Below are 13,917 nucleotides of genomic sequence, written 5' to 3'. Positions count from 1 at the left end.
AGGAAAAGGCTAAGAATTCCGAGCCCACCCGCTGGCGGTGATGCAGGGCAGTCTGGAGCGAGTGCTGACATCTGGTCCAGACTAAAGGACCTGCCAACGATTACTGACATGTCGTCTACTGTCACTTCATATGATTCTCTCACCATTGAAAGAATGGTGGAGGATTATATGAGTGACTGCATCCAAGTAGGCACGTCAGACAGTCCGTACGTATACTGGCAGGAAAAAGAGGCAATTTGGAGGCCCTTGCACAAACTGGCGTTATTCTACCTAAGTTGCCCTCCCTCCAGTGTGTACTCCGAAAGAGTGTTTAGTGCAGCCGCTCACCTTGTCAGCAATCGGCGCACGAGGTTACTTCCAGAAAATGTGGAGAAGATGATGTTCATCAAAATGAATTATAATCAATTCCTCCGTGGAGACATTCACCAGCAGCAATTGCCTCCACAAAGTACACAGGGACCTGAGATGGTGGATTCCAGTGGGGACGAATTAATAATCTGTGAGGAGGGGGATGTACACAGTGAAAGGGGTGAGGAATCGGAGGATGATGATGATGAGGTGGACTTCTTGCCTCTGTAGAGCCAGTTTGTGCAAGGAGAGATTGATTGCTTCTTTTTTTGGTGGGGGCCCAAACCAACCAGTCATTTCAGTCAGTCGTGTGGCAGACCCTGTCGCTGAAATGAATGGTTCGTTAAAGTGTGCATGTCCTGTTTATACAACATAAGGGTGGGTGGGAGGGCCCAAGGACAATTCCATCTTGTACCTCTTTTTTTCTTTCATTTTTCTTTGCATCATGTGGTGTTTGGGGACTATTTTTTTGAAGTGCCATCCTGCCTGACACTGCAGTGCCACTCCTAGATGGGCCAGGTGTTTGTGTCGGCCACTTGTGTCGCTTAGCTTAGCCATCCAGCGACCTCGGTGCAAATTTTAGGACTAAAAATAATATTGTGAGGTGTTCAGATTAGACTGGAAATGAGTGGAAATTATGGTTATTGAGGTTAATAAAACTATGGGATCAAAATGACCCCCAAATTCTATGATTTAAGCTGTTTTTTAGGGTTTTTTGTAAAAAAACACCCGAATCCAAAACACACCCGAATCCGACAACATTTTTTCGGTGAGGCTTTGCCAAAACGCGTCCGAATCCAAAACACTGCCGCGGAACCGAATCCAAAACCAAAACACAAAACCCGAAAAATGCCCGGTGCACATCACTAGTTTTTATGCAAAAGACAGGTTTGTTCAGGTATGTGCGCAAATGATAGCCGCTACACCAGGCTCAATGTAAAGCAAGAAAGTACCCTTACACCTTCACCAACATATGTGCAAAAGAGCAAAACAGAACCTTTGTAGCGCTAGTGTCTCAATCTGATGAGAGTTCTCATTCCTTGGCACGACCAAATGTCAGCAGAGGTAGTGTGAACGGAGTTGTCAACATCAGTTCTGAAAGAGTCTGTTATCCAGAAACACCACAGCAGATAGCTGACTTTGCTGCCTTTGGGTGCTATCTGCTGTGGAGTTTCCGGATGACACTCTAACAGACGCTTTCAGAACTGATGTTAGCTGTTTTTATGTTTTGTTTTTCAAAAATCATCCAGATCCAAAACCAAAACACGGAAGGGTGGTTTTGTCAAAACCAAGCCAAAACCAAAACACGAAAATGGAATTAGAACCAAAACACAAAACGCAAAAAGTGCCCGCCACACATCTCTAAATTTAAATCATCTGAGGAGAAACGTAAACTTGCCAATATGCCATTAACGACATGGAGTGGCAAGGAACGGCTGAGGCCCTGGTCTATGTTCATGGCTAGTGGTTCAGCTTCACATGACGATGGAAGCCCTCATCCTCCCGCTAGAAAAATTAAGAGTTAAGCTGGAAAGAGCACAGAAAAGAACTGTGCACTCTAAGATGGTATCACAAATCCCCAAGGAGAGTCCAAGTGTGTCGGCGGTTGCGATGCCTGACCTTCAAAACACTGGATGGGAAGAGGTGGCTCCTTCCACCATTTGCATGCCCCCTGCAAGTGCTGGAAGGAGCACCCAGTTCCTGATATTCAAAGTAAAGATGTCACTGTTGAAGTACACCAGGATGAGGATATGGGTGTTGCTGGCGCTGAGGAGGAAGTTGACAATGAGGATTCCGATGGTGATGTGGTTTGTTTAAGTCAGGCACCAGGGGAGACACCTGTTGTCCTTGGGACGAAGAAGCCCATTATGATGCCTGGGCAAACTACCAAAAAAGCCACCTCTTCGGTGTGGAATTATTTCTCCACAAATCTTGACAACAGGTGTCAAGCCATCTGTTGCCTCTGTCAATCTGTAATAAGTAGGGGTAAGGATGTTAACCACCTAGCAACATCCTCCCTTCTACGTCACCTGCTGCGCATTCATCAGAAGTCAGTGTCAAGTTGTGAAACTTTGGGCAAGAGCGTAGGCAGTCCACTGACACCTAAATCCCTTCTTCCTCCTGTACCCAAGCTCCTGCAAGCCACACCACCAACTCCCTCAACGTCAACTTCCTCCTCAGTCAGGAACGTCTGTTGTCCTGCAGGCCATGTCACTGTCAAGACTGAGGAGTCCTCTCCTAACCGGGATTCCTCCGTAGGATCCTTGAGTGGTACGCCTGCTGTTGCTGCCGCTGCTGCTGTTGCTGCTGGGAGTGGATCGTCATCCCAGAGGGGAAGTCGGAAGACCACTTGTACTACTTCAACTAAGCAATTGACTGTCGAAGAGTCCTTTGTGAGGAAGATGAAATATGACAGCAGTCCTCCTTTTGCAAAGCGGATAACTGAGGCCTTGACAGCTATGTTGGTGCTAGAGGTGCGGCCGGTATCCACCATTAGTTCAGTGGCACTTAGAGATTTGATGGAGATAGTGTGTCCCCGGTATCAAATCCCATCTAGGTTCCACTTCTCTAGGCAGGCGATAACGAGAATGTACACAGACGTCGGAAAAAGAGTTAGCAGTGTCCTACAAAATGCGGCTGTATCCAGTGTCCGCTTAACCACGGACATGTGGACAAGTGGAACAGGGCAGACTAAGGACTATATGACTAACAGCCCACTGGGGGTAGATGTGTGGCCTCCCGCAGCAACAACAGCAGCGGTACCAGTAGCAGCATCTTGCAAACGCCAACTCGTTCCTAGGCAGGCTACACTATGTATCACCGCTTTCCATAAGAGGCACACAGCTGACAACCTCTTACGGAAACTGAGTAACATCATCGCAGGATGGACTCTCCTGGGGATTTGTGATATCTGACAACGCCACAAATATTGGGGTTCATTCCGAGTTGTTCGCTCATTGCCGATTTTCGCTATGCTGCGATTTGTTGCAAACTGCGCATGGTACGCAGAGCGCATGCGCTTAGTTATTTTACTAAAAACTTAGCTGTTTTGCTGTGGCTTCTGCAGCGCTTTTCAGTCGCACTGGTGTTCGGTAAATGATTGACAGGAAAGGGGCGTTTCTGAGCGGCAACTCAGCGTTTTCCCGGCGTTTGTAAAAAAAATAAAAATAAAAATGCAGGCGTGTCAGGGAAAAACACGGGAGTGTCTGGAGAAACGGGAGAGTGGCTGGCCGAACGCAGGGCTTGTTTGTGACGTCAAACAAGGAACTAAACGGACTGAGGTGATCGCAATTCGTGCGTAGGTCCGGAGCTACTCTGAAACTGCAAATAATTATTTAGTAGGAATTCTGCTACTCTTTCGTTCGCAATTCTGCTATGCTAAGATACACTCCCAGAGGGCGGCGGCCTAGCGTGTGCAATGCTGCTAAAAGCAGCTAGCGAACAACTCAGAATGAGGACCATTGTGCGTGCGTTACATCTGGGCAAATTCCAGCATGTCCCATGTTTTGCACATACAATTAATTTGGTGGTGCAGAATTTTTTTTAAAAATGACAGGGGTGTGCAGGAGATGCTGTCGGTGGCCCGAAAAATTGCGGGCCACTTTCGGCATTCTGCCACTGCGTGCCGAAGACTGAAGCGCCAGTAAACACTCCCGAACCTGCCTCGCCATCAACTGAAGCAAGAGGTGGTAACGAGGTGGAATTCAACACACTATATGCTTCAGAAGATGGAGGAGCAGCAAAAGGCCATTCAAGCCTATACATCCACCTACGATATAGGCAAAAGAGGGGTAATGCACCTGACATAAGCGCAGTGGAGAATGATTTCCATCTTGTGCAAGGTACTCCAACCATAGCCGTCCACACGGGGGGTGCCTGGTGCGCACAGACACCCCCTAATGTCCGCCACTCCACACCTGCAGCTCAAGTGTGTTTATTCCTCCTCTTTAACCCCCCCGCCCGCACTGAAGCTGCAGGGTCGAGCTCGTCCCCGAGCTCCGCCTTCCGGCTCCTGTGGTATGTGAAGGGAGAGACGTCATGATGTTTCTCCCATACTAAGCGCGAGGACTGAGGAGCTTCGGGTGGTGGATGGGGTCGGAGGGGGGCTTTAGTAAGTACTGTGCAGTGGTGGTGGTCATGTGTACAGGCAGTGTCATATTCAAAAGTCCCCAAATGCCCCCCTCCCCCCGTCGTTGAATTGTTATGCGGCTGTGCACCAAGCCTCTGACCCAGCGCTTGTGTGCATCTTCAGTGTTCTGGGCTGGCGGCCACTGCGTGTGTGTGTGAAGGGGGGAGAGGGAGTGAGGGAGTAACGGGGAGGCTGACACAGACTGCTGGAAGACAAAGAGGGGGATGATGAGAGACAGGGGAGCTGACAGAGGGAGGATGAAAGGCACATGGGGGGGGGGTGCTGAGGGATGCAGAGTGTGGGGCAGGCTGAGGGAGGAAGAATGTGGGGGATGCAGAGTGTGGGGCAGGCTGAGGGAGGAAGAATGTGGGGACGCAGAGTGTGGGGCAGGCTGGGGGACATGGGAGGGGGTTTTGGAGTGACCGCAAGCTGGAGGCTGGAAAAACAGGAGGCTGAAGAGATACAAGGAGCAGGAAGCTGGAGTGGGTACGGGGGGTCATGGAGTAACACAGGAGGCACGAGTCTGGTTGAACCTTTGTTTGATGATGCATTGGTTATATTCCTACACAAACAGGCTTCTTCCAGACCAGCTGATCTCCTACATGAATAATGAATACCGACTGAAGACACTGTCTTCCCTGGGAGGATCTGTTTCTTCAAAGGTTCCCGGTTGCTGTGAAACCAATATGTAGGTAAGGTGTATTTGGAATAGAATGAAGAGGAATGCTCCCGTAGTGCCGAAAACTGGTGGCGTGTCATGCTGATATGTCCCTTTTTGAGTAGCCAAGTTTTTTTTTTTTTTTGCTCAAAGTACCACTAAGACATTTTCTCTACTTGCACCACTGCCCACAACATCATTCCACAGACACTCACTATCACCTACCAGACCTTACTGCCTACTGCCCCTTGTTGTAAGGCCACACCCACTTTTCAAGGAGCATGTGCAAAAGAACCTCCCCCTTCCCCATTTTGGTGCCCCCTTGTCTTTTTATTTCTGGATCTGCCCCTGTGTAAGAGGCACTACTACTATGGGCATTGTGTAAGGGGCACTACAGAGTGAAGAGGCAGGTTGAGAGACACAAATTGAGATGGATTGTGAGAGTGGCAAGGAGACACAGGCGGGAAATGATGGTGTGGATGAGAGGTTGCACAGGGAGGGGATGATGGTGGGGGTTAAAGGATGACACAGGGAGGAGATGGTGTGGCTTAGAGACGTAGGGGGCAGGAGGTGACATGAGTCTGGTTGAACCTCTGTTGCATGATGATCTTGGTTATATTCCTGCACAAACAGGCATCTCGTGGACAATGTAATTTCCTACATGAATAGTGATTATCGACTGAAGATGCAGTCTTCCCATGGAGGACATTTCTTTAGAGCAGGGCTGGCCAAACCAGTCCTCGAGATCTACCAACAGGTCACATTTTCCAGACCTCCTAGCTGGTGCACAGGTGTAGGCATTACTAATTAAGATGTGCTGCATTCATTCCTAACTGACAGTTCTACAGGTCTCCAGGAGACCTGGAAAACATGAACTGTTGGTAGATCTCGAGGACTGGTTTGGCCAGCCCTGCTTTAGAGGTTCCCAGTTATAAGAAACCACCATATAGGCAAGGTGCATTTGGAAGGGAAAGTAATGCTCCCAGAGTGATTAGCAACAGATGACGTGTCATGTTGACACTCGCCATTTGCAGTGGCCATGTCCCTTGTGGTATGTGATATTTATTGCATTGAGTGCCAATAGGCGGTGCTAGACACGCCCAATAGGCGATGCTAAACACACCCCTCCGATGGTGCACCCCCTAATAAACTGTTCTGCGCACACCTATGTCTCCAACCCTTCGAACTTGTCAGTTCAGATACTGCCAGCTTGAGTCAGGTCATTCCCCTCATCAGGCTTTTGGATAATTTGAAGGAGGGGCTAAGACAGAGCGATTCCGCTAGGCATGTGGGACTTGTGGATGGAGCCCTTAATTCGCTTAACCAGGATTCACGGGTGGTCAATCTGTTGAAATCAGAGCACTACATTTTGGCCACCGTGCTCGATCCTAGGTTTAAAGCCTACTTTGTATCTCTTTCTGGCAGACACAAGGGTGCAGAGGTGCAAAGACCTGCTGGTTAGTAAATTGTCAACTCAGGTGGAACGTGACCCATCAACAGCTCCTCCTTCAATTTCTCCCACCACTGGGGTTGCAAGGAAAAGGATAAAATTTCCTAGCCCGCCCGCTGGCGGTGATGCAGGGAAGTCCGGAGCGATAGCTGACATCTGGTCCGGACTGGAGGACCTGCCAACGGTTTCTGACAGGTCTACTGTCACTGCATATGATTCTGTCACTATTGAAAGAATGGTGGAGGATTAGATGAGTGACAGCATCCAAGAAGGCATGTCAGACAGTCCTTGCGTATACTGGGAGGAAAGAGGCAATTTGGAGGCCCTTGCACAAACTGGCTTTATTTTACCTAACTTGCCCCCCCCCCCCCCCCCCTCTCCAGTGTGCACTCCGAAAGAGTGTTTAGTGCAGCCGGTAACATTGTCAGCGATCGGCGTAGGAGGTTACTTCCACTAAATATGGAGAAGATGATGTTCATCAAAATGAATTCTAAATTCCTCTGGAAGACCATTACCAGCATTTCCCTCCAGAAAGTACACAGGGACCTGTGATGGTGGATTCCAGTGAGGAGGATGTACACTGTGAGGAATCGGAGGATGATGAAATCGACATCTTTCCTCTCTAGAGCCAGTTTGTGCAAGGAGAGATTGATTGCTTCTTTTTTGGTGGGGGGCCCAAACAAACCTGTCATTTCAGCCACAGTCGTGTGGCAGACCTTGTCGCTGAAATGATTGGCTTGTTAAAGTGTGCATGTCCTGTTTATACAACATAAGGGCGGGTGGGAGGGCCCAAGGACCGTTCCATCTTGCACCTTCTTTTTTTCTTCTTTGCATCATATGCTGTTTGGGGACTAGTTTTTTTTTTTTTTAAGTGCCATCCTGTCTGCCACTGCAGTGCCACTCCTAGATGGGCCAGGTGTTTGTGCTGCACACTTGTCGCTTAGCTTAGTCATCCAGCCACCTCGGTGCAACTTTTAGACCTAAAAACAATATTGTGAAATGTTCAGAATAGGCTGGAAATTAGTGGAAATGAGCGTTATTGAGGTTAATACCGTAGGAGCAAAATTACTCCCAAATTCTGTGATTTTAGCTGTTTTTATGTTTGTTTGTGTTTTTTTTTTTTTTTTTTTAAATCCTCCAAAACCAAAACACGAAAGGGTGGTTTTGGCAAAACCAAACCAAGCCAAAACACAAAAATGGAATTTGAACCAAAACCGAAAACACGAAAAGTGCCCGCCGCACATCTCTAGGGATTTCCACTAGCATGGCCCTGCCCCTGCTACACAATGCCATGATTAAAGACCTCGCCATAGCGGAAGTGGGCACTGGCGCTCTGTAACAGGCTGGGACTCGAAGGGTAGGAGGAGTTGACTTGAGGGGAGGGGTGGCCACCACACTGCCTGCGTATGCCATGTCACTGACTGCAGTGTTGGGTTCAATGACAGCACTTGTTACTGAGAGGAGTGACAATGAGGATAATAGCTTAAGAGGCAGACCTGATATAATCACTGACTGAATCGAAAATACTACAACCTGAGTCTTCACATCGCGCTAATCTTTAACAAATAAGAATAAAGGAACTGGGACGTGCAATATAGTGCTAAATTTACCTGTGTCTTTGCACTAAGTGTTGTACAAATGGAGCCTCCCTCATTGCAGTATCTCCGCCTAAATGGAGTATTTGTTGCGACTTAGCTATAGCTCAGGTTGTTGAGGTGTTAGGTGCGACAACATGCAGAGCATGCAATACACATCTTCACTGCTGGGTGGCTAATGCTCCACTAATCCAGTATTGTAGAGCGAACAGCAGCAGATGGATGTACAGTTATCGTACTGTAAGTGTTCTCTTGGCAAGCTCTGGCAAATGTAATGTTATACACACAGACCAACGGTCAGATGGAGAGTCAATCAGGAACTTAAAGTGTATAGCGTACTGTAACTAAAGGGACGCTGTTGAAAATATTCATTCTTCGTCGGGACCCCAAAAAAAAATGATCAATAAATAATAGTGTATACAGACGCAAACTTGCGTGTTAAAGCAATGGACCATTGCTCAGTCTCCTAAAGATAAGACTCTCGTAATTTGAGAAGTCACACTTGTATATTTGTGTAATAGGGAGCACTTAGTTTTGTTTTTTGTTTTTCTAATTTTGACTGTATCTGTGTGCATGTCTGCAGCGCCGTAACTACCTGTGTGCCTGGCACACAGCACAGTTGCTCTGAGGGCCCACCGGCCATCTGCTTGTAATGAGTCAAATTGACTCATTACAAGCCGCCTCTGCTGTGTGCGCCGCGCTGGAGAAGCAGGAGGGAGGAGAGGAGCAGCAGCGCCAAAGGCAGGGGGGGGGGGGGGGAGGAGGAGGAGGTAGGGGGGACTGGAGCCGCAGCAGCGCTATGTAATTGGTAGTGGTGCCGCTGCAGCAGTCCTCTCTCCTTCCGCATTGGCTGCCCGGCGCTGCTGTGAATGCTGGGATGCGCTTCCCTCATCTCCGCATTCACAGCAGCGCCGGGCCAGCCAATGTGGAAGCAGAGGGACAGCTGCAGCGGTGTCTCTACCAATTACATAGCGCTGCTGCGGCTCCAGTCCCCCTCCCCCTCTTTCTTCTCCCCTGACCGGGATCTGCCATCACCGAGGAGCTTTACTGCCAGCGGGGATAGATAGTAAGTATCTATCTGTCTAGTCTGTCTGCCGCAATGTGTAAAAAGGGGCCCTACCTGGTGTAGTGGCGCTACTGTGCAGCGTAATTTGAATAATGGAGACTACTGTGCACCGTAGTATGAATTGGTATTATTTTGTGGCCACGCCCCTTCCCCATGAAGCCATGCCCCTATATATTTTTCGCACACCTGCGGCACGCACTGCCCCTATCTTGCATGGGGGGGGGGGGGGGGGGCGCCAATGCTGTTTCTTGCACACAGCGCTAAAATGCCTAGTTTCGGCACTGCATGTCTAAGACTGTATACAAAGTATGACAGGATTTGTTTTGGCAAATTTAGAGAAAAACTATGGATGCTAATCAGATATACAATACAAATGTGTCCTTTGCGGGAATAGAACCATAGCTCACGTGCAACGCAGCCATCGGTGATACCACTATGCCAAACTGTGTAGAACTCTGAACTGTGCTTTTCTTTGTGTGCATTGGAGACACTGGGGTACATTTACTAAGATGGGAGTTCTGTTCGGTTGTTATGGGCAACATCCCATCTTAAATAGAACTCCCATCTTAGTAAATTTACCCCACTGAGCCAATCTACAGGTGTGTCCTCTTACATCCTTGCTGCAGTCACTCTAAACAGGCCTTGAAGTCACACCAAGCCACAGCGGGGCTCGGTAGAACCCGACCATCTTTGTTTACGGTATTTAGGTGCAAAGTAATGTAATAGGACATGGAAGCGGCTTCTGCTGATTAAATTGATATGCGGCATGCCTATATTCTATGTGACTGTATTTGCATACAATTTGCATACAAAATGTTTTCTTGGAAAACACTGTAATGTTTCATTTCAGATGCAGATAGAGTTGCTATTACACACATGGTGAAGTGCATGGTAACCATCGGCGATACCTCTAGGCCAAAATAGCCACAGATACGTACAGTAAAGCAGTTCTTGCACTATAGTGTATTTCAATGGAGACCTTACTCATGCATAATGGTGATCCTTGTACTATACAGTATTTTATTGGACACCTCACACATGCGCAATGGTGATTTCTCAATCGATATCTGGTGGATGATTGCTGGTATTCCTCACTGGTAACTCCATAGGCCACACTAAGCTCTATACGCCACCCTGCGACCAGGCACACTGCGACTCCTTGATCGGGACAAACTCCATCAACTGTATAGATGAGCGAGGCTCCATCTGTATTTGTCTATATGAATTTGAACACTGAAGAATTCATGAACGAAAAAGATAATGGCACAAAGGAATTGTCGGACATGCAGATGCATAGAAACCTGTGTTACATGCTGCTATGTTTCTTTTTCGTGATCAGCATAGGACATTAGGGACCAGAGGTGGATGCAGCATGTCAAATTTCTATGGCGCATGTGTTTTCCTGAGTTTACAACTCCGTAAGCTGTTGTATATGGGATTGCTGGCTAAGCAAAACCACGGGTGTTCCTTGGTGGTAACTGGGAGGTTGCTAGAAGGGGATGCCGGACGCCGAAATCCCGACCACCACAATCCCGACATATTCTCCCTCCGTGGGTGTCCACGACACCCACAGAGGGAGAATATAATAGTGTGCCGAGCGTAGCGAGGCACCGTGCCCGCAGCGTGGCGAGCGAAGCGAGCCCGCAAGGGGCTGCGTTCCGCTCTCCACCCCTGTCGGGATTGTGTGGTCGGGATTCCGGCGTCGGTATTTCGACCGCCGGGATCCCGTCCAGCGGGATTACGTATTGATCCCGCTAGAAGGGGATGTGGTTATGTGACCGTCGGTCACAATACCGACGCCGGGATCCCGCACACTCAATAGCCGACCAGCAGGGACTATTCCCACTCGTGCAGCCACAGAGGCCCTGTTTGCCAGAGTTCAGAAGGAGACATTGCGTCTGTCATAGGCTGGTGCAAGTGTCTATGGTGCATTGGTTAGGAGTGAAGAATTAAAGATCTATATTGTGCTAGACAGCAGGATTAAGGGAGTAATTCAGATCTGATCGTTGCTGTGCATTTCCGAACAGCGGGCGATCGGATCTGAACTGCGGATGCGTCAGAGCAGCACTGCGCCGGCGCGATGCACACCAGCAACAGGTATCTGTGCCTAGGGATGGTGTGAAAAATCCGAACGCACAGGCATTCACAAGGAGATTGACAGGAACAGGCCGTTTGTGAGTGGCAACTCACCGTTTCCCAGGAGTGTCCGGAAAAATGAAGGCGGGTCCAAGCGTTTGAAGGGAGGGTGTCTAACGTCCGGTCCGTCCCCAATCAGCAGGATGCCATCACAGCGGCTGAGTAAGTCCTGGGCTGCGCAGAGTTTGCACAAATTGATTTTTGTGCAGCTCTGCAAAAGAAGCGAATGCACACTTGCACAGGCTTTTCCCCTCCCCCTGTAGGCGGCGACTATCTGATCACAGGGCAGAAGAAAATGCAGCCTATTGATCAGATCTGAATTTCCCTTAAAGCTCACTATAATAAAACACTGCCAGTGAAAGACACTCTTATGGTAGTGAATACTTGTAATGGGCCCCATACACTAGAACGATAATGCCAGATTTCATCCAATTTCGGGCATTCTGGCCGATATATCTGGTGAAATCGGACATTTTGGATGTGTTTCCGATCCGTTCTGATGCGTGTTCCCATGAGGGTCGGTTCGGCTCCCCTAGATCGTTAGTGCTGCACTCGTGATATCTGTTCCCGCAGGCATGGCTGGGATCGCATAAGCTATATTGCATGCAAAATGTTCCAAATTGTATAGAACCACTCCCGGGAAGCTCCCAGGAGAGTTCAAGGGAAATCGCCCTAGACATATCGTTGTAGACTATGGAGCCCTTAAGACATGCATAGCAATTATGCACAAGCTGAAGAGCTAATGGTCCTGTCAGTAGGTAAAGGGGCAAAACTTTAAGAGAAAATCAAACTGCGGAATAAAAAGGCTGAAGACAGAGTGAGAGTCTGATCGAGGGAGACAAAGCTATAGCATATCATCTAAATTATTTTTGCACGGTATCAGAGCCGGCCATAGGCAAACTAGGCAATTGCCTAGGGCATTTGATATGCCTAGGGGCATCAGCAGCTTCTGCTGATTAAAATATGTGGCATGCCTATATTCTGTGTGTAGCATTTCATATGCAGATACAGCCACAGTCTCACACAGTATATAGGCATGCTGCATATCATTTTAATCAGCAGAAGCTGCTTGTGCATCCTAGCCACATAGCAATGCAAATAAGATGCATTTTCATTAAAAAAAAAAAAGGTGTGCCCGACGTTAGCATTGAGGCAAGATTTATGAGGACACATCTGTATCCAAGCAGAGGCAGAGGTCAGTGTTAGTGGCAGTGTGAGTGCTGTGTGCATGTGAGTGGGTTGGTTGTGCAGTAGTGTTTGGAATATGTGTAAGGAGCATTATGTGTGTCATGTAAAAATGCATTAAAAATGTGCAACATATGTGTAAGGGGCACTATGTGTGTCATGTGTATAAGGGCATTAATAATGTGCGGCATATGTGTAACAGGGTACTACTGTATGTGTGTCATTATGTGTATAGGGGGACTAATAATGTGCAGCAAATGTGTAGGGGGCACTATGTGTGTCATTATGTGTATAAGGGCATTAATAATGTGTGGCATATGTGTAAGGGACATTATGTGTAAAAGGGCATTAATAAAGGTTGTCATAATGTGTAAGGTGCATTATGTTTATAAGGACATTAATAAGGTGTCTCATATGTGTAAGGGGCATTACTGTGTGGAATTAGGTGTATAAATGCATTACTAATGTGTGGCATTATGTGTATAAGGTGCTCTACTATGTGGCGTTGCATATAGAAAGGGCACTACTGTGTCGTCTAATGCGAATAAAGAGCAATAGAGTGTGGAATAATGTGAATAAGGAGCAATTCAGTGTGATGTAATGTGAATAAGGTGCTCTACTGTGAGGAGTAACGTTTATAAGGTAAAGTGATACTGCTGTGGGATGTAATATGAATTATGGACACTATCGCATGACCAAATTTGAATAAAGTTGCAGTACTGTGTGGCGGAATTGGAATTGGGGTTACTATTGTATGGCCATGCCCCTTGCCAGCAAAAACACACCCCTTTTTGGGCTGTGCGCCAAATGTGCGAACTGTTCCTATTTAAAATATAGGGGGTACAAACACCTAAATAAGGACTGCTATAGGTGAGAGGTGATGGTGCTGGGAAAGAGGTGCAAGGTCAGAGGAAGAACCAGCGGTGGTGCTAGGGGGCACCAGCCAAAATCTTGCCTAGGGCATCATATTGGTTAGGGCCGGCTCTGCACGGTATTCACTACAGAAAGAGAGGGGAAGGGGCCATAGTTAAGTTGCGAGGACATTCATAACCTCACGGCAGTGTCCACCCGACTCCAGCAAGTGAGGTCCCGCTTGCTGGAGCCAGGTGGACACTGCCGTGGGGTCTGGCAGTGCTGCCACATCCTCCTGCAGCGTTGCTGTCCGCAGTCTGGCCGTGGCTGTCCCCCGTCTCCCTGCTGGTCTCATGCCCCCCCCCCCCCCCACACACTTCCGGTCCATCATCTCAATTCAACTTTTTTAAAGTCGAATTGAGATGGGCATTGAATAGCCCTTGTCAGATCCATTCCGACTAATGCATGTCGGAATGGATCCGACTTCAATTGAATATA

The 13,917-nt window shown here is 48.1% G+C and overlaps 1 protein-coding gene across 3 annotated transcripts in view; it reads left to right on the top strand.

Moving 5' to 3' along the window:
* Positions 1-13,917, top strand: part of NKIRAS1 (NFKB inhibitor interacting Ras like 1) — a 72,550-nt gene that overhangs the window by 19,117 nt on the left and 39,516 nt on the right. Inside the window, exon 1 of one of the 3 annotated variants that reach the window (XM_063922214.1) lies at positions 5,071-5,169. The exons of the other annotated variants lie outside the window; for them this stretch is intronic. The gene's annotated coding sequence lies outside the window, so the exon portion shown is untranslated. Of the gene's footprint in view, positions 1-5,070; positions 5,170-13,917 lie in introns of those variants that run through there. 3 annotated transcript variants of the gene reach the window in all.

This window comes from Pseudophryne corroboree, chromosome 5 (assembly GCF_028390025.1).
Source record: "Pseudophryne corroboree isolate aPseCor3 chromosome 5, aPseCor3.hap2, whole genome shotgun sequence".
In the NCBI taxonomy this organism is placed as follows: domain Eukaryota; kingdom Metazoa; phylum Chordata; class Amphibia; order Anura; family Myobatrachidae; genus Pseudophryne; species Pseudophryne corroboree.
Note: the sequence above shows the minus strand (reverse complement) of the source record. Positions and strands in the feature narration are given on the sequence as shown.